The 19,731-nt window shown below is 36.6% G+C and overlaps 1 pseudogene; it reads right to left on the bottom strand.

Moving 5' to 3' along the window:
- Positions 1-886: 886 nt before the first annotated feature.
- LOC101352026 (polycomb complex protein BMI-1 pseudogene) overlaps positions 887-19,731 on the bottom strand; it is a 41,368-nt pseudogene continuing 22,523 nt past the window's right edge.

Genomic DNA, 19,731 nt, shown 5'->3' on the forward strand with positions numbered 1-19,731 from the left:
TAAATATGCAAGAAATAGCTATTCACAATTACACAGAGGACATAGAATGCATCATTGTATGCATCTTTTTTTGTGCATTTTGTTGAATTTTAAAACAAAAAAGACTTGTTTTCTACCAGTTCATAAACAGTATAACAATAAAAACAATTCAGGAAAATGTAATGTAAGTGTTGAGATTAATAAATTTACCATACCAAACTCCCTTTTGCCATCAAGTCGATTCCAACTCATAGCGACCCTATAGGACAGAGTAGAACTGCCCCATAGGGTTTCCAAGGAGCAACTGGTAGATTTGAACTGCTGACCTTTTGGTTAGCAGCCAAGCTCTTAACAATTGCACCATTAGGGCTCCACCATGCTAGTTGCCATTAAGTCCATTTCACCTAGTTACCCTGACTCATGGTGACCCCTTGTGTGTCAGAGTGGAACTGTTCTCCATAGGATTTTCAATGGCTGACTTTTTGGAAGTAGATCACCAGGCCTTTCTTCTAAGGTGCATCCGGGTGGACTCAAACCTCCAACTTTTCAATTAGCCGCTGAGTCAATTAACTGTTTGCACCACCCAGAGACTCCAACAAACTGTGGCCCAGTGCTTATATACACTGCAGAATATTTCCGAATCTAAACAATTGTTACATAAACCATTTCACAGAGAAAAAAATATTCTCTGTCTCTACAGAAACCAATTCTTTATAGGAATAATCTTTTTTTGCAATTAATGTACATATGAGTGTCACATCTAGTACATCTTTTATAGCCAAAATTAATGTCACTACAAAAGAAAGCAAATTGGAACACAGTCACATGTATTAGCATCTATAAAGCTGTAATAGCACAAAGATAAATCATAAATCAGAGATTTAATTTTTTTTAACAGTCTCAGGTATTAACCAGATGAAGTTGCTGGCAACCCATTTACTGATGATTTTTGAGGTCTATTGACAAAGGAAGATTGGTGGTTATTGATGAGGCTGTTGTTGATTCCACTCATAGCCCTGCAAATGTGAGGAAACTGAGGATGAGAAGACTGGACTGGAGTATTGGGGCTAGTCAAACAAGAAGAGGTAGAGGGAATACCTCCTGTTCGTCTGTTGGCCTTGTCACTCCCAGAGCCACAGTTCTCCAGCGTCTGTCAGCCCATCTCTCTGATCTTCATTGTTTTACCTGTAGGTTGAACTCTATAATTCAAAGAAAAAAGTCCATTCTTCCTTTAGCTATAAATGTAGGCAATATCCATTAGTGTATAGTCATTCTTTAAAGATTTCTCTTCATACATGTCATCAATTGGAAAGTATTAGGTTTGTCCATTTTGCTTCTGAGAATCATCCTTAGGTGCATCACAGTCATTGCTGCTGGGCATCTCAAATGTATGTTATCATTCACTTCTTCCTTAGATTTATTTCTCTTTGACTTTGTTTACTTTCTGATCTAATCTGTTCAGGTCAAAAAATTCAGTGGAGAAGCTTATTATCTCATCATCAGTTATAATTCTCTTATGAATCACCTGCAACTTCTCTATTTCCCTTAGAGCCATTAGCAGCGTCAACTGAAGATGAACTGCATAAAAATCCCTTCTCTTCATTTCATTTTTGAAAAGGCCTGGAACTAATTTGTGTACCATGTATGGAAGAGTTTTATCTGACCTTATGTTCAGGGGTGGTCTGGTTTTGTAAACTTGGACATCACTGGACAATATTTGCTGGTCCGTAGGTAACACCCAACATATGTTTTACAGAAGAAATGTAGACATTTTATTACGATAGTGGCATCAATGAAGTGCTCCACAAAGCACTCACATTAAGTGGGGATTTAGCTCAGTGACTTTGATTCTGGTTGTTTGATGCACTTTTGTGTGATAAAAGATCCCAGAAAAGCAGCTGGCAAGAGGTGATCCAAATCGCTGGAAAAGACAATGACCTCAGACGAGAGGAGCCAGGGCTTGAAGTGCTCAACTCCCAATGGTTCAGAAGCCTCTCCTCCGCCGCCCCCACCCCAGCTCTGTGCTACCTCCAGCATGATCTGCCATCCTGGGAGGTGTTTCTAATCTGAATCAGGGCTCCCTCACCATCATCTCTCCACCCTTCAGGCCACCTCATTCTGTTTTAACAAGGAAGGCTGTTTCCTTTTGTAGTGAGGTAGTAAAGGGAGAGAGGGACAATCAATAACCTGACTAGGAAATAAAGGGAGGGTGTACAAAGCAGAAGGCAGAAAAAGAATAACAACATTAATCATGGTTACTATGCATTAATCACTTTTTATTTCCCAGGCATTGTGCTGTGGGCTTTTTAAATCCATTATTTTATTAATCCTACTAATAACTTTATGCTCTAGGTACAGCTGTTACCATTTTATAGAAACTGAGACATGGAGAGATTAAGGAACTTGCTCAAGAACACACAACTGGAAAACTAGAAAGCTGCAGTTTTAACTCAGAGAGCTTACTCCAGTGTATCCTCAAAAAACTTCCGTTAGTTTCTTATTGTCTACAAGGAAAGTTCAGATACCTCAAAAGGTATTCAGGGTGTATTGTGATCTGGTCCTAAAATATGTTTCCTGGTGAACTTGAGTCATTTCAAAGAAACCTAGTCTGTCAAGGCTTAGAAGTTTCTTAGTGATCATCTAGTCTAATATTCTCTTATATAGATGGGGAGACTGACACCTAGAACTCATACAGTAAGTTAGTGGTCGTACCAGGACTAAGAATCAAGTCTCTGTACTCTTATTTCAGTTCTATTTCTGGTGTGCCTGGCTCAGAGAAGATGCCTGGTAAATGTTCATTAAATGAATGGATAAATGAATGAATGCTACACCTAATGGCAACAAGTGCTTCTGATAACGCTATTGGAATGGAGACGTATGCTTAGGGCAGGTGTATTGATCTCAGACCAGAGCTCTTAGAAGGGAAGAACAAGGTTTCCTGGTCTTTTCCTACAGACATATCTTATTTGCATATGACCCAGTACCATCAGGAACCTAGAAAAACGCCTGAACAATGAGTGATTCTTCATCTTCTCTCAGAAGGTTTCTTTTCTCCCTTTCTCTGTCTCTCTCTCTCTCACACACACACACATACAATCTCTCTCTCCTCAAGAAACGGGCTATCCTGTAATAAAGCTTGCACATAATGGTATAGAAGAAAAAGCACAGGAACTGGAGTCAGACAGATCTAGATTTGGGTCAGGTATTTACTTCTGAATTTGAGATAGATGAAATCAAATTTTTTCTGTCTCATTGGGAAATATTCAAGAGCCAAATTTCCAGGTTGGAGCTCCCAACAGTGGAATCTGCCTGCATGTCATCTCTAAGGAATTTTCAGGGTGCCAGAAAATCCCTAACCACAAAGAACAACATGTAACAAAACCTCGCACACCAAGGTCTTGTCCACTGGTCTTGAACTGCTTCGTGAAATTTCACCATTCAAGTTATTTTAAGTTAAGGCATTGTCTCCAAGTTGAAATACCAAAATGTCACCTTGGAGTGGATAATGTGTTTCTCTCTTAAGCCCTTTGCATACCAGCATGGCTAAAAACATGAACCATCAGGTGTGCCCTAAAACAGTAGGGAGGTGACACTTATTAAAAGAAGGAGGTGGAGTTTGGGAAAGCCCAAACCAGGAGGGAAGCTGAGGGTAGCTTTGAGAGAAAGACAGCCAAGTTTAGACCTAGATTCTGGGGACAAGGAATCCAAAGGGAAGGCAAATCCCCCCACCCACTTTACTATTTTTTCTTGAGATGGACCTGTTGAGTCCTCATGATTTTGCTTTTAAGCCAATTGTGGGTCATACAGACCAAGAACAAGTTCATCTTCTTATCACCATGGTTGGGATTTCTTTATATAGAGAGAAGTAGGACCAAAATAGGAGTCAATATATCTGTTTTCAATTTCCCACTCTGATACTCAACTGCTGGTAACATGAAGAAATTTTTTAGAGTAACACGCAAAGCTTTACTCTCCCCACCTATCAAATGAGAATAAGAATCCCCACTTATTTCACAGGACTATTGTGTAAATGAAATCTAATAGTTGAAAGAAAATTATTCGCAAAGAATAAAGCTTAATGTGTTGTAGAAGTGTAAGAAATGATTTTCTGTGTTTATTGATGACTTATTTGGTCATTTGACAACATTACTTAAGACCTTACTATATTTTTGGCTCTGTTCTAGCATTGGAGATACTGTACCGAAAAGAAAGAAGTCCCTATTTTCTTGGTATTTCAATTCTGGTAGGAAAGGTCAAACATAAACCAAGGAATATCAGTTAGTAATAAGTGAGTGCTATTATGGAATTTAAAAGGGTAATGTGAATCAACTCTACCGCAAAGTATTTTTTTTTTTTTTTTAATGGGTGTATCAATTAGTTTGGTAAAGAAAACAGAAGATACTCTATGTATTGTAGTTGTGAAGGACTTTAATATAGAAAATAGGGGCTTACACAACTGTTACATGAGCTGCAGGAGCAAAAGGTAAGGGAGTTGCCAACAATGATTTTATTCTGAAACACCAAAGTGAGTGATTTTCAAGAGCTCTTGGGGAAGCTGCTAAAATTCTCCAGAATCTCCAGGAAAATCCTACCGATAATCTTAGTCTCAATGAAGCATGTATATCTTAGGAGATCATGGAGAAGCTGCTGTGAATCTCACATCTGCTTAGATGTCTGACTGCAACTTCTTCCACAGAATGATATTCTCTTCTCCTTCCAAATCTCATGCAAGTGCCACTTGTTGTCAAACTCTAACCTGAAAGAAAAGAAAGGAGATTCTGAGAAATGCAGTTGTGAATTTGGTGATACTGAGTTGATAAAGACAATCAGGTGCACTGGAAGTTACTTTAAGTTGTGTCAGGAAAAGTCTTTCTGACAGGACCATTGCAAATGGTTGTACAATGTGTATTACACAAAGGCACCCAACTGAGAGGCGGAGGGCATGAAATTCAGCCCACTATCTTCCAGCCAAGTCTTGAGCTCTGGCTTGGGGCTGTCAGGACAGAAGAAGGGGTTCATTCTCTAATCTGTCTCAGAGGTTGCTCATTTTTGCAATTTGTCTTGTGTGGGGAGATGCCTTTTTGTAATTTACACAAAGGCACTGTATATCCTAGCAACAGCCCTGCTCTCCTAGATGGTGACAATCAAGGTGTGAGGTGTGATATGATCCATGATAAGATTTGTCTATCTCATCCTGATTGTTGTAAGTACCTTAATGTCAAAGAAGGATCCATAGTTTAGCCTTTCCCTGTACTGGCTAGCTGATTGACTGGCCTGCTGGTGGACTAAATAAATGCCTAATTGGCTGACTTACCAACTGATAAAATGATTGGCAAACTCACTTAATTGATAAGATGACTTACTGACTGAGTGATTGGCTGACTGACTTGCTAATGGTCTATTGGACAAACTTTCTGCCGGTCTGTCTGATTAGTTGCCTGGCAGGCTGATCGTTTAGCTACTGTCTTCTACCTGACAAATGATTGATGGGCTATCTGATGATTGATAGGCTATCTGACAGTCTGATAGACTTATTGATTGACATATAGCCTTGGTGGCTATACGACTGTCTGACTGACTGACTGATGTACTGGCTAGTTGTCATACAGGCTGGCAGACTATCTAACTCTCTTTCCAACTGATGAGTCTTGAGGGTGACAAGTTGACTGACAGGCTACTTGACAAGCTACTTGACATTGTTTGACAGGCTTTCCAACCAGGTGGTCATGTGCAGAGACAAAGGTGAAGAAAAAAGAGTGATACAACATACATTTCAAGATGCTGTTCCATCCAGATGAAAGGGAAAGGCAAGTTGGTGGCAACCAGAAGGAGAAGGCACTTGACAAAGGGGTTAACAGCTTTTTCCTGGTAGCACAAGGAGAAAAATGGCACTAAACAAAATCAGCCCATTAATAATAGGGCATGAAATTAATGTTGGCTCTAAACTGCTTGAGACATAAAGCTCATTACTCAGCTCGATTGTTAACAAGGAAAATAAAAGATGACACTTGGATAATAAAGAAACAGTAAAATATCAGGAAAATAGCCATAAAGGAGTCACTTACTGAGCCAGCAGGAGGAGCACTGAGAGGGCACAAATCCCAGAGCTCAAGGATTCATCCCCGAGCACTTATTTAGTCACAAAGAATCCCAGAAAGGAGACAGAAGCGCTATACTTGTTTTCTAGTATAAAGAAGGGGAAGTGTTGTTCTCTCTTTGGTCTCTGGTTAATCTAAACTACTGAGCCTCTGAAATCTCCTTTTTCCAAAAGTCCTTGGACTTTCTTTATACTAAGAAATACCAACTGGTAATTTATGCACTGTGGTCCACACATTATTCACTGCGTACTAGATTTCATCCTGACGCCTCCTCCACTCACAGTTTCTTATAGATAGCCAACCCACATTCTCAACCCCTGCTAACGTAGAATATGACTTTACTCCCATGCATGGTCATAGTTATTAAACTAGGGGTGCAAACTTAATGAAATATTAGCCAAGTCATAGACTGGCTGGTGACCTATGCCATTGTCTTTTACAAAAATATGTGCTGGGGAAATTCTCCAAATCTTGAGAAGTTGAACTAAGAAATACAGAGAGAAGGCAGCAGTTAGCAGTAGGACCAGAAAGTGAAAGATTATGAGGTAAAGAGAGACAAAGGCAACCATGGTGGGCCAATTCTAAGCCTAACTTATGAGAACTAAAACCAAAGTAAGCAGAAGCTAGGAGGCAGAGAAGAAGGTGATAAAACTAGCCATAATTAAGAGATGAATGGAACAGTCACAGAGACCAGCTAACTTCCATTCATGGAAGACAACTAGAGTGAAGAACCATAACCTCCATTTGCTGAAGTCCCTGAAACTTCTTTGAGTATAGTTCCCTCTTTTTCTGAATACCAGATGATTTGCTTCTCCTTTGCTCCGGGAATGTGTCCTTAAAATAAATCTTCCATACTTGAAGAAACAAGTGAGTTTCTTATAACCAAAAGAACCATATAAAGTCTGTATATAGAAACCCCAACCTCTTCTCTTACTCCCCATTTGGATTTCCTTTGAGTCTAATCCTTTTATAAAAGTGTTCTCCCTTCTCCACACTTCCAACATCCCCAGGAGCTTTTAAGTAAAATATCAACTATAGACCCATTTGTTTAGATGTAGAATGCTGTTTTCCAAGCCCCCAAGTGTTGAATTTCCAGTGGTTTTATTAATATTTGTAGAGAAATTTTGCATTGCTTTTAAAATTTTTATCCCAAAGCCCTGAAAGGTTGGCAAGGTACCAGTGAAGAAATGGTGATGAAACAAAGTGACTGGTCCAAAGTTACAGTAGTCAACCCAGGAGTAGAACTTACTTCCCAAACTTTCAGCCTGGTGTGTATTTTATAATGTGTATAATATTTTTATGTAAAAAAACCATTGCCATTGAGTCGATTCTAACTATAGCGACCCTATAGGACAGAATAGAACTGCCCGATAGGGTTTCCAAGGAATGGCTGGTGGATTCAAACTGCCAACCTTTTCGTTAGCAGCTGAGCTCTTAACCACTGAGCCACCAGGGCTCCATATTTTTATATAGCCATACATATTTATTTCCGTATAAATAAATAGGATATATATGCTCAAAAATTATTTACTGATACACGCTTGTGATCAAAAGTCCCTGGATGAAGCAAATGGTTTGTGTTTGACTATTAACCTAAAGATTGGCAGTTTGAACTCACCCAGTGGTGCCATGGAAGAAAGGCCTGGCAATCTGTATCTGTAAAGATTGCAACCAAGAAAACCCTATGGAATAATTCTAGTCTGTAATATGTGGGATCACCATGAGTCGGAATTGAGTCTATGGCAATGGGTTTGGTCTTTCAGTTTCTTGTGATCAAGATTTTGGAGACTGTCTTAAACACACATACACATTCACACACACGTACATAAACTAATCTGCAGAACAGAAAGTTTTGGACTGTATCTGGTTTGTGACCCCATAGCCAGAAAAAGAGCACTGACTATGCACCTATTAGTTCTATATTTCATATGGCAATCATTTCAGGTCCCCACTTCCTAATATTAGAGACGTGGTCTTAATGAACCCTTCACTAGCCATCCTTCTTGTATCACTAGTTCTTGGCATAAAGTAATGTCTTTATTCTTCCTCCTCCAGAGCCACCAATCAATCTTAGTCCTTTAACGTAACCTGGTAAATGAATATAATCAAACCTATTTGTTCTGATAAGTAGAAAAGTTGGCAGTTTCAAAGGTTGTTTCAATACCAAGAGCTAGGCAGAGCTAGGCCACATGGTATGGTAGGAAAAGCATGGAACTTCAATTCCTGGCAGTATGGTGGACTATTACCCTGACCAAGTCACTCATAGGAACAGCTGAATACGCTGGATAAATATATTGAAACATCTTGTTAAAAGCACTGATGATCTTGCAAGAAACTAAGGAAACATCTAGGTCAAACTATATAATAGTGGGAACACAGAAATAAGTGGAACACCAAAGCTGGCTGAATATTTTCTGAGTGTGTAAATTTGAGCTTTGATATTGGTGGTTTTAATGGTGCTAGAAGAGAAGAGACAAATCCCAGGGCTTGTTTAAGATTGGTAGAGATAAATGCAAATTCATTTTGGAGGAAAAAAAAACATAATCACAAGTTCAAAGAATTCTCGCAGATGCGGTGCTAAGAAATAATATTCCACAGTGAAAAATCCTGAAACCCAGAAAGAAGCAAGACACCATGGATATAACCAATAGAAAAAACACACAACAGATGTAGAGTCATCAAAATTTCAGATAATGAAATTATTGGGCATATAATACAAAATAAGAATTGTTTATATTTTAAAATAATTTTAAAGGTTGGAAATAATATGAATAAAGAGCAAGAGAGAATTTTTAAAAGTGAGTAAACAGGTTTGGATATTTCAATTAGAAATTCTATAAATGAAAAGAAATGTAATAATTGAATTAAAGACCTATGACAGGTTTAACAGAAAACTGAGCAAAGCTAATGAGAGAATTAGTGACCTGGATGATAGAACAGAAGAAATTATCCAGAATGCAGCACAGAAAGACAAAGAGATGGAAAATTTAAAATAGATATTAAAATGAAAAATTGAGAAGATCTAACAGATTCAGTTAGAGCCCATAAGGAAAGGAGAAAAAGAATTCAACAGAGTTAATATATGAAGATATAATAGCTAAGAATTTTTCATAAATGATAAAAGACATAAATTTATATTGAAAAGCCCAAGGAATATAAAGCACAGTAAATAAAAATAAATCTTTGCCTAGTCTTTTTCCTAGTCATATTACTTCCAGCAAACTAAAAAAGACATTAAAAGCAGTTCAGAAAAAAAGAGATTAATTACTCTTAGAAAAAACTATATTTTGATTGATAGCTGACTTTTCAACAGCAACTATGAAAGCCAGATGGTAGTGGAATTGTACTTTTGTTTTGCTTAGACAATAATAATAACAATATTTAAGAAATTTCAACCTAGAATCATAAGCACAGTAAAGGAATCTTTAAAATAATACTAAAAGCGTTTTTGGCAAAAAAAAAAAAAAAAAAAAGTGAAAGTGTTTGCCACCACTAGATCTATACTAAAGGAAAATACAAAGAATGTTCTTTAAGCCTAAGTAAAAGGACCCCAGATAGAAAGTCTAAAAAACAGTAAGGTTAAAAAAGTGGTAAATATATTGATAAATTGAGATGAACACTAATTGTACAAAACAATAACAGTAACGATGATGTCTTATGGCTTTAAAAGAGAGATATGTCTAACAGTGTTTCTTAAACAATACATAAAATGTGCATACCATAAAATAATAGATTAATAATTTGTCTACATTAATATTAATCAACAGAAAAAAATGAAAGAGAAAATAAAATCATAAAAAGCCGTATTATTTAAACAACATCAAAACCCATCAAGTAACTAAAAATAAATCTTATAAAAGATGTACAATAGCTTTATACAGAGTAATATAAAATATTGTTGAAATAAAGTCTTAAATAGAGATATGGCATGTTTATGGCCAAAGAAGAATTGATGTCTTTGAATTATGGTGTTGGCAAAGAATATTGAATATACCATGGACTGCCAGAAGAATGAACAAGTCTGTCTTGGAAGAAGGACAGCCAGAATGCTCCTTAGAAATGAAGATGGCAAGACTTCATATCACGTACTTTGGACATGTTATCAGGAGGGACCAGTCCCTGGAGGAAGACATCATGCTTCGTAAAGTAGAGGGTCAGCGAAAGAGAGGAAGACTTCAACAAACGGATTGACACAGTGGCTACAATGATAGCGCAGGACCGGGCACTGTTTCATTTTGTTGTACCTAGGTCACTATGAGTTGGAACCAACTTGGCAGCACCTAACAACATAACAAAATGTTTACGGCTTAAAAAACTCCTGATTGTAATCATATCAGTTTTCCCCAAATTGATATATAAATTCAACATGACAGGATTTTTTGAAATTGAATCTGTTTTGAAATTTACCCTTTTGTCAAAGAAGAGGAAGGTGGATAGACTTGCAAGAGTTACTATAACACTACAGTAATCAAGACAGTGTGGTACTGGTGTAAGGCAAATATACCAATGGAATAGAATAGAGAGTCTATAAACAGGCCTATTATTATGTAAGCACTTGATTTATGATAAAAAGTGGCACTTAAGAGCAGTGGGGAAAGAGTGGTCAATTTGTATCCGTATGAAAAGAAAAAAAGAATTGTGAACCCCACTTCACACCATACAGAAAAATAAATTCTAGTGGTTGTAGATTTAAATATAAAAGGTAAAGCAGTAATGCCTCCTAAATATAACGTGGGAGACTATTTTCATGATATTGGGATAAAGAGAAAGATTTCTTAAACAGGACAAAAAAGCACTAACAGGGAATGATTGACTAATTTGACTACATTGAAATTAAGAACTTCTGTTCATCATAACACACCATTAAGAGAGTGAAATGGCAAACTACATACTGGAGGAGATACTTGCAACACATAAAATCAACACAGGGCTCACATCCAGAATATATAAAGAACTCCTACGAATTAGTAAGAAGAGACAGCAACCTACAAGCAATATAACTAAAAAGGTACTTCTCAAGAGTAAGAATAAATTAAGTATAATTTCATTTATATAAGTTTTAAAACATTCAGACATAAAACGTGGTATTGTATGGAGATACAGAAATACGGGGTAAAACTCTAAAGAAAAGCAAAGGAATTATAAACAAAAACTTTAGTTTTGATGTTACTGTTGAAGAGAAACAGGGATGAGCTTTCGAGGGGCATGCAAGAGATTTCAAAATATTGATATAATTCTTTCTCCAACCAATGGTAGTTACACAGATCTTTGGTATGTCATATTTCCTTATTCTGTTTTATCAATATTATTTTTTGCTGACTCAATGTTTATTAAGGGCCATTGTTTTTGTTTTTTATCCTTGTCTTCCTTTGCTTTATTTTAAGAAAGAGCATGGAGTTTGTGTCAGAAGACTTAAATTTGAATCTTGGTTCCACACTTACTGTATTTTATGCAAATAACGAGCAACAGAGAGTTGAAAGGATTTGCTCATATTCATACTGTGAGTACTATATTTTTATGCAAATAAAGTGCACCTTCTGTGTTTGTTTGCTAACCATGCCCTCCCCCCAGGAGGTACTTTCATAAGAGTGCTATGCTAATTTTTTATGGCAACATGTAAAAAAATTGGCATAGTGCCGCTTATGAAAATACCTCACGGCCGGAGGGTGTGATTGGCAAACAAAGGTAGAAGGCACAAGTTATTTGCGTAAAAATACGGTATCAGTGTGAATTTGAGCAAATCTCTTCACCTTGCTGAGCTTCAATTATACAGAGTTGTTATGAGTTGGAATCAACTCTACAGCAACGGGTTTACTAGCTGTTTTGCGTGAGTGTGTTAAGTAAAACAGCCACATACTGAGCTCTTAATCTATGCCAGATGCCTTATTAGGTGCTTGTCCTCTTGTACTCATGCAACTAAAGGACATGAATTGGCTATGTGACTCATTAAGTTCTGCACATTAGTTGGATGATGATTGTATATCATTTCTTTTCCAGGCATTGACTCCTCAATATCCTCCTCAAGGTGAGAGAAGCCACAGTGGCTACTTTCCAGTTTTTATTGTATAGGAACTCTGTAGGATGTCACAGGACAACTAATGGGAGGTCTAATGAGAGGTATAGGCAGGCCATTGCTTTTTTCTGAAATTCTTGGATGGAGTAACCCTCTTTCAGGCCTCAATTCCTGCAGGCAGCTCCTCATCAGGCAACTAAGATATGAAAATTAAGTCAAATGAGAAAAGAAGACTTAGGAGGACACAGTCTGTTTATTGAAATTTCTAAAGAACTATAAAATAATACGATATAATATAAAATATAAAAAAGGAACCTTGGCTGCCCAATGGTTAAGCACTCCGCTGCTAACCAAAATGTTGGCTGTTCAATTCCATCAGCCATTCTGTGGGAGAAATATGTGGCAGTCTGCTTCTGTAAATATTACAGCCTTGGAAACTCTGTAGGGCAGCTCTACTCTGCACTATAGAGTCCCTATGAGTTGGAATCGACTCAACGACAACTGTTTTTTGTTTGTTTGTTTGTTTATAAAATAATAAATAAACTAAGCAGATATAGTCTGCATGGCTCCTTGGGGCAGAGCAAGGACCAGTAGGGTGAAAGCCATAGGAAGGAAGATTTTAGCTCTCTGAAAGCAGTATCAGTTTGCCAAAATGAAAAGATCTGAATTTGTTAATCATCCTAAGCAGTTGGACTGGGATGCAAACTACTCCCTATGGGTGGGGAAAATCATTCCACTGGAGATGGGAGGCTAGCATGAGCTCCCAAGTATTTCCCAGATCTTGTCAAAAACAGATTGGGTGTAAGAAAGATAGACAGCTGACTGAGACATATTGATTTTTATATTTCTCTATCGTTGGTCCTTTATACTTATATTTTGTTTTCTATTTCATTTAATTCAGTTTTATAATTATCAATTACCTCCTTGTATTTTATTTTTGCTTGTTTTTTAGATTTTTAAAAATAATTTTGTAAATTATACAACTTTTATTCAGTTTAAGTATTTTTCAATTTTTTAAAATTTTATTGTGGTGAAATCATACATAACAAAACCATTCTTACTATCCTTTTTCAAATCATTCCACCACCATTAACATAACCTTAATGCCCCCTAAACATACACTTCCCCTTTCCCCCTCCCTCTTACCCTTGGTAACATGTTTGGTTTCTATATATTTGCTTATTTCATATAAATGGACCATACAGTATTTGTCCTTTTGTGACAGACTTAGTTTGCTCAGCATGATGTTTACAAGGTTCACTCATGTTGTGGCATGCATCAGAACGTCGTTTCTCTTTATGACTGAGTAGTATTCCAATGTGTGTAGATAGCACATTTTGTTCATCCATTCATCTGTTGACGGACATTTTGATTGTTTCCAACTTTTGGCTATTGTGAATAGCACTGCAACGAACATTGGTGTGCATGTGTCTGTGTTGCTGCCTTCACTTCTTCTGGGTATATATCTAGGATTGGGATTGCTGGGTCATATGGTAGTTCTATATTCTTTTTTCGAGGAACTGCCAAGCAGTTTTCTACAATGACTGTACCATTTTACCCTCCATCAGCAATGGACGAGGGTTCCAGTTTCCCCACAACCTCTCCAACACTTATTGCTTTACATTTTTTCATCATTGACATTCTAATAGGGGTGAGATGGTATCTCATTGTCGTTTTGATTTGCATCTCCGTAATGGCTGATGAAGTTGAGCATCTTTTTATGTGCTTGTTGGCCATTTGAGTATCCTCTTTGTTGAAATGTCTGTCCAAGTCCTTTGCCCATTTTGATTGCACTGTTTGTCTTTTTACTAAGTTGTAGCTGGATATTAGACCCTTATCAGATATATGGTTCTCCAAAATTTTCTCCAAATCTATAGGTTGTTTCTCCACTTTGTAGATAAAGTCCTTCGATAAACAAAAAGATTTAATTTTTCTGAGGTCCCATTTATCTATTTTGTCTTTTGTTGCTCATGCTTTTGTTGTCATATATGATAATACATTATTAAAAACCAGGTTGCATAGCCTAACCCTTACATTTTCTTCCAAGAATTTTATCATTTCAGTTTTCACATTTAGGTCCTTGATCCATTTTGAAGTGATTTTTGTGTATGGTGTGAGGCATGGATCCTGTTTCATTCTTCTGCATGTGGAAATTCAATTTTCTCAGCACCATTTATTGAAGAGGCTCTTCCTTCCCATTGAATGGACTTAACACCCTTGTCAAAAATCAGTTGACTATAGATGTATGGATTTCTTTCTGGACTTTCAGTTGTATTCCATTGGTATATATGTCTGCTATTATACCAGTAAGAAGCCCAGGCTACTTGGAGAGGTCTTGGAGGATGAGATGTAATGTGAACAGAGACGCCAAGCAGCACTGAGGTGCCAGACATATGAATAAAGAAGTCACCTTAGAAGGAGATCCTCCATTCCCAGGTACTACAGTGGACAGTTTGTGGATCAGAGACTAATTACCCAGCCAAGCATTTCCCTAAATTCCTGACTCACAAAATCAGGAGATATAATAAAATGATTGTTTTAAGTCACTAAGTTTTAGGTAGTTTTTTAAGTAACAATAAAGAACCCAAAACCAACCCCATTGCCATTGAGTAGATGACTCATAGCAACGCTATAGGACAGGGTAGAGCTGCCCCATTGGGTTTCCAAGTCTGTAAATCTTTACAGAAGCAGACAACCACGTATTTCTCCTGTGGAGTAGCTGGTGGGTTTGAACCAACCTTTCCGTTAGCAGCTGAGCTCTTGACAACTGTGCCACCAGGGCTCCTCAAGTAGCTATAGATAATCAGAAAAATATTATACTTCTTAGTCCTATGTAATGTGTTTGTCCTTTAGTTCCAATTTTTTCCAACAATAATACTACCTCTACTTTTTTGTTGGTATGGATTTACCTGGTGTATTTTTGCTCAATGCTTTATTTTTAAATTTTTTTTATCACTTTTTTAAAGATGTGTTTCTTTTAAGCAGCACAGTTTGTGTTTATAATGCAGTACTACAGATTCTTTTGCTTGGAGAATCTAACTTGTTTACACTTATTTTGATAACTAAGACTTGGTTTTATTCCATCTTATTTAATATTAAATATTAAAATTAATAATGAAGAAATATTCTTTTTCATTGTCATTTTCTTTTATCTCATTTTCCCAACTTTCTTTCGCTAATTTATTTCCCCTTCTTTTCTTGCTTTTTCTAATTTGGTCAGCTTCCTTTTCTAACAGTTTTAATAATGATTTCATTGTCATCTCTTACAACCATAAATTTTTCTATTACTATTAATTGATATTAAGTAATTAAATATTCTTACCAACAAGTTTTACTTGCCCATCACTCTATGCTAAATTGAAAACTTTGCTTACTTAAACTTCCCAACTAGCCAAGATTTATCCTTCTCTTCACCCTGACAGATGCTCCCATCAGCCATCTCCATTACCACCACAACCAATAACAAAAACAACTACTGGTAAAATGTTTTGTTAAGATAGTTTAGACATCATATTTCCAGATAATTATTATGTTTTCCCTATATCATGACTTTTCGATTTTAATAATCTTTAACACTTAAACATTTTTTACCATATAGTATCATTATCCACTTAACCTCAATTGTTTATATGTATGTTTACACACACATTACAAGATTAATTGCTCACTACTCTTCTCCTATACTCTTCTTCGTAGTCTATCTTAAGAACATTGAAAATTCTATCTTCATTTGTTTAGGTCACTTCCTTAATTTTTTTTTCTCAAATAAATATATGAGTGGTACTCCATCTCAGGCTATATATATATGCATTTTTAAAAAATTTGCCCTTTCATACATATGATATCTTAACTTATTTTAGGATTCTTTGGTCACAGTCCTCTTCTCTTAATTATTATTTCACTGTCTTTCTATGTGTATTAGTTAGGAAACAGGTTAGGTTGCTATGACGAAGAGAACACACAAAAAATGGTCTAAATAAGAAGTAAGTTTACATCTCTGTTATATAAAAGAGCAGGTAATCTAATGTAGATTCAATGGTATAAGAGACTCACACTTCTTATATTTTATTGCTCTGTCACCCTAAAAACACATCCTCTATCTCATTGTACAAGATGGGGCCACCAGCTTCCACTATCAAATTTAAAGTCCAGACAACAGGAATGTAGAAAAGGAGAGGGTTTTTTTCCCTTTAAGGGCACAGATTTTTAATAAGTTAACTTCATTCCCATCAAATTAGTCACAGTTATGTTTTATTACTATGTAATAAGGGTAAAGTAGATATTGTGGGACTTGTAGTTTCCTTAACATTCTACCCTAGTGACCACCCAAATACATACCCTTCCTCCCACACATCAAATGTGCTCAACCCACTCAACACACCTGCATCTAGCTCAAAGTCTCTGGGTAATGAGCAGTTCTCTTCATCATGTCTGGATTTGGATCCTTGTGGTGGTGACCTGTACACTAATAGGCAAATTTTCTGTACCCCATATGCACACACAGTACACATAGAGGAAATGGAACAGTATACCTGCACTAAAAACTCCAATGTAGAAAAGAAAAGAATACGACAGGCTACTTGGAGAGGTCCTGTGACACAGAAGTCATTCGTCCGTAAAAATGATCAGATCCCTCTGGGTAAGAATTGCAAAAACACTTTCTGGTGGAGTAATTTTCTTGATAAGTCTATGTTTCTGCATTCTTGGAGGCTTTCATTCCTTTGCCCATTGTCTTTCCTAGACCCTGGCTTTGCCCTCTGGGAGGCTGTCTCTTATCAATCATCTTCTGGTGGGCATTGGTGAGGAAGCTTTTCTTATCCACTTATAGATTCTTATCTCTCTTCTGATGGCATGACTGATTGAATCTCACCAACTCTCTCTTCTGTAAATTTAAAGAGAATTTGTAAACTCAGATGTGTATGTCAAGGCCCATCAACATGCCAGTTGGTTGTCGTGCTACTCCAGAGAAAGAGTTGAGAGGGAAATGGATAAGTCATGTGCCCTGATTCCACAGCCTTTCAGGACTCCTGAAACATTGTTTGGATTGTAAAAAATGGAATCAATTAAATTTCCCTCAATATGCAAATGGTAAATAAATTATAGTATATCCATATGATGCATATGCAGCCATTAAGTAGTATGAGATAGGCCTACACAAATTAGCATAGGAAAATGACTCTGATACTCTGTTAAGTGAAAAACTTAAGTTTCAGGGTCATATGTATTATATTTTTCCATATATATTAAGAAAACTATGTATGCATGTATATGTAAAAATACATATAAAAAATTTCAGGTAGAAATATACCAAAACTGTTAAAAGTGATTACTTCTGGTGAGAAGGAAAGAATAAGGTGGAAGTGGGAGTAGTAAAGGGGGACTTTCCTTTTTTATCCTAAGTATTCATATTAGGGCAATATTTTAACATTAGACAATGCATCTTTCATTTCTCTAATTTCCATTAACCTAGATTTCTCCTCCATTTCATGCAGTGGTTATGAAATATTAGCTTACTGTATGAAAAGGAGGCCACAGAAGAACAACAGAGGACAAGAGTTAATTCTTAGCTCTTGATTTTTCAAAATAGGCTTTTGAATATCCAGAACCAAAGTGCAGTCAATGGTCTATAGATTAGGAAGAATTAATGAGGATGCAAGAGCCAGTTGTACCACCATAGTGATGTGAGTTATCCCACTACAGTCTAGACACAGAGATCCAGAGGGGTAAGTATGAGATACAGACTGGTGAGGGTCTCTGAAAAAGGGCCCCTAAGGCAAGCTGGAAGTCCTGGTGGCGTAATGGTTAAGAGCTACGGCTGCTAACCAAAAGGTCGGCAGTTTGAATCCACCAGCCACTCCCTGGAAACCCTATGGGGCAGTTCTACTCTGTCCTGTAGGGTCGCTATGAGTTGGAATCGACTTAATGGCAACGGGTTTGTTTTGTTTGTTTGTTTTTTAACGCAAGCTGGTCCCTCAGAGAAAGGGAGCAACAGTGACCTCCAGATGAGTTTGTGAAACTGAGAAAGTAGTAAATCTGTGTCCTTCCCACTGCTTGCTTGGAAGGTGCTGTGAGAGTAAAGTAAATTTGGTAGCATAGAGTGTTTAGAAAAATGGGCTTAAGATAGCCTCACAGAGCCCCTACTTCCTCTTTTTAGGACTGAAGCCAAATATTCTGCCATGAGAAACAGTAAAAGCTGAGGGAGAGCTCAGAGACATCATGGTCAGCTAAGAACTCAGACTAATGAAAAGAGATTGGATGAGTCCCCACATTTCTCAGCTGAAGTCAGTGGGGATAGATGTCAACCACTAGACACCAGTCACCTCCTCCCACCTGAAATACATCACCCTGTTAACCCCCTTGGAATTTAAAACCAACCCAGAGAAAGTGGAAGAAAAATAGCTCTGAATTACCCAGGAAAACCTGGAATTGACTGGAAAAAAAAAACGATTTGACTGGATTTTGATCTAAACATCATATTTAGTCATAGGAAATAAAGTCATGCTCTGTTTGCAACCAATATTTGTGGTCTATAAAAACTTCTACCTTCTAAACATACTTCTATATTATTTGAATTTTTAAACAACAATAATGCATTAGTTCTGTAATTTTAAAACAACTAAAAAGAAAAATAAAGATAACATAATTATTTACCCAGAAAAACATAAAAAGATAAATGTTTAGAATTAATAAGATTCTAATAGCGTAGTGCTTAATAAAATAAATATTTAAACAAATGCACTATAGACAACATAACAGAAAAAGAACCAGTCATAATATCAATGAACAATAGAAATATGAGGGGATAAGTGTAATAAGAAAAGTGTAGAAACTACATGAAAAAGCTACAAAACATTGTGAAGGGCATAAAGCAAAAACGTGAATAAATAAAAATGCATAGCATGTTTCTGGATGAAACTCAATATTGAAAGATGTCAACGCTACCAAATTAATTTATAAATTTAATGTAATTCCAAAAAATCCCATTTTTTAAATGGAGAACATGACAAAATAATTCTAAAATTTATTTGGTAGAATAAATGAATAAGAAAAGGCAAGACATGTGCACACCTATGTTCATTGCCACACTATTCACAATAGCAAAAAGATGGAAACAACCTAACTGCCCGTCAACAGATGAATAGATAAACAAAATGTGGTACATACATACAATGGAATACTACACAGCCATAAGAATAATGATGAGTTCTGGAAACATCATACAATGTGGATGAATCTGGAAGACATTAAACTGAGTAACATAAGTCAACAACAAAAAGACAAATGTTGATGAACTCACTTTTATTAAAAAAAAAGCAAGAGTAGGTATACATACAGAAACCAACCTTCACTGGTCATTACCAATGATAGGAGGGTGAGGGAGGGAAAATCACTCTCTAGATAATAGACATTGTTATTTTCCTGAAGGGAAAGGTAATGCCAAATGTTGGTGAAGTGTGAACACCTTGACCAAGGTAAATGATGTCACTAAGAAGTACACAAGAATAAGAAAAGTTTTTGGTAAATGCTGTAAGATGTACAATTTTGCAACAACAGCAACAACCAAAAAATATACGTACGGTTACATATGTAGGTATGCATGCATATATGGGTATATGTAAGTATATGTGTGTATATATGTGT

This window comes from Trichechus manatus, unplaced genomic scaffold, assembly GCF_000243295.1.
Source record: "Trichechus manatus latirostris isolate Lorelei unplaced genomic scaffold, TriManLat1.0 scaffold00070, whole genome shotgun sequence".
Classification (NCBI taxonomy): Eukaryota; Metazoa; Chordata; class Mammalia; order Sirenia; family Trichechidae; genus Trichechus; species Trichechus manatus.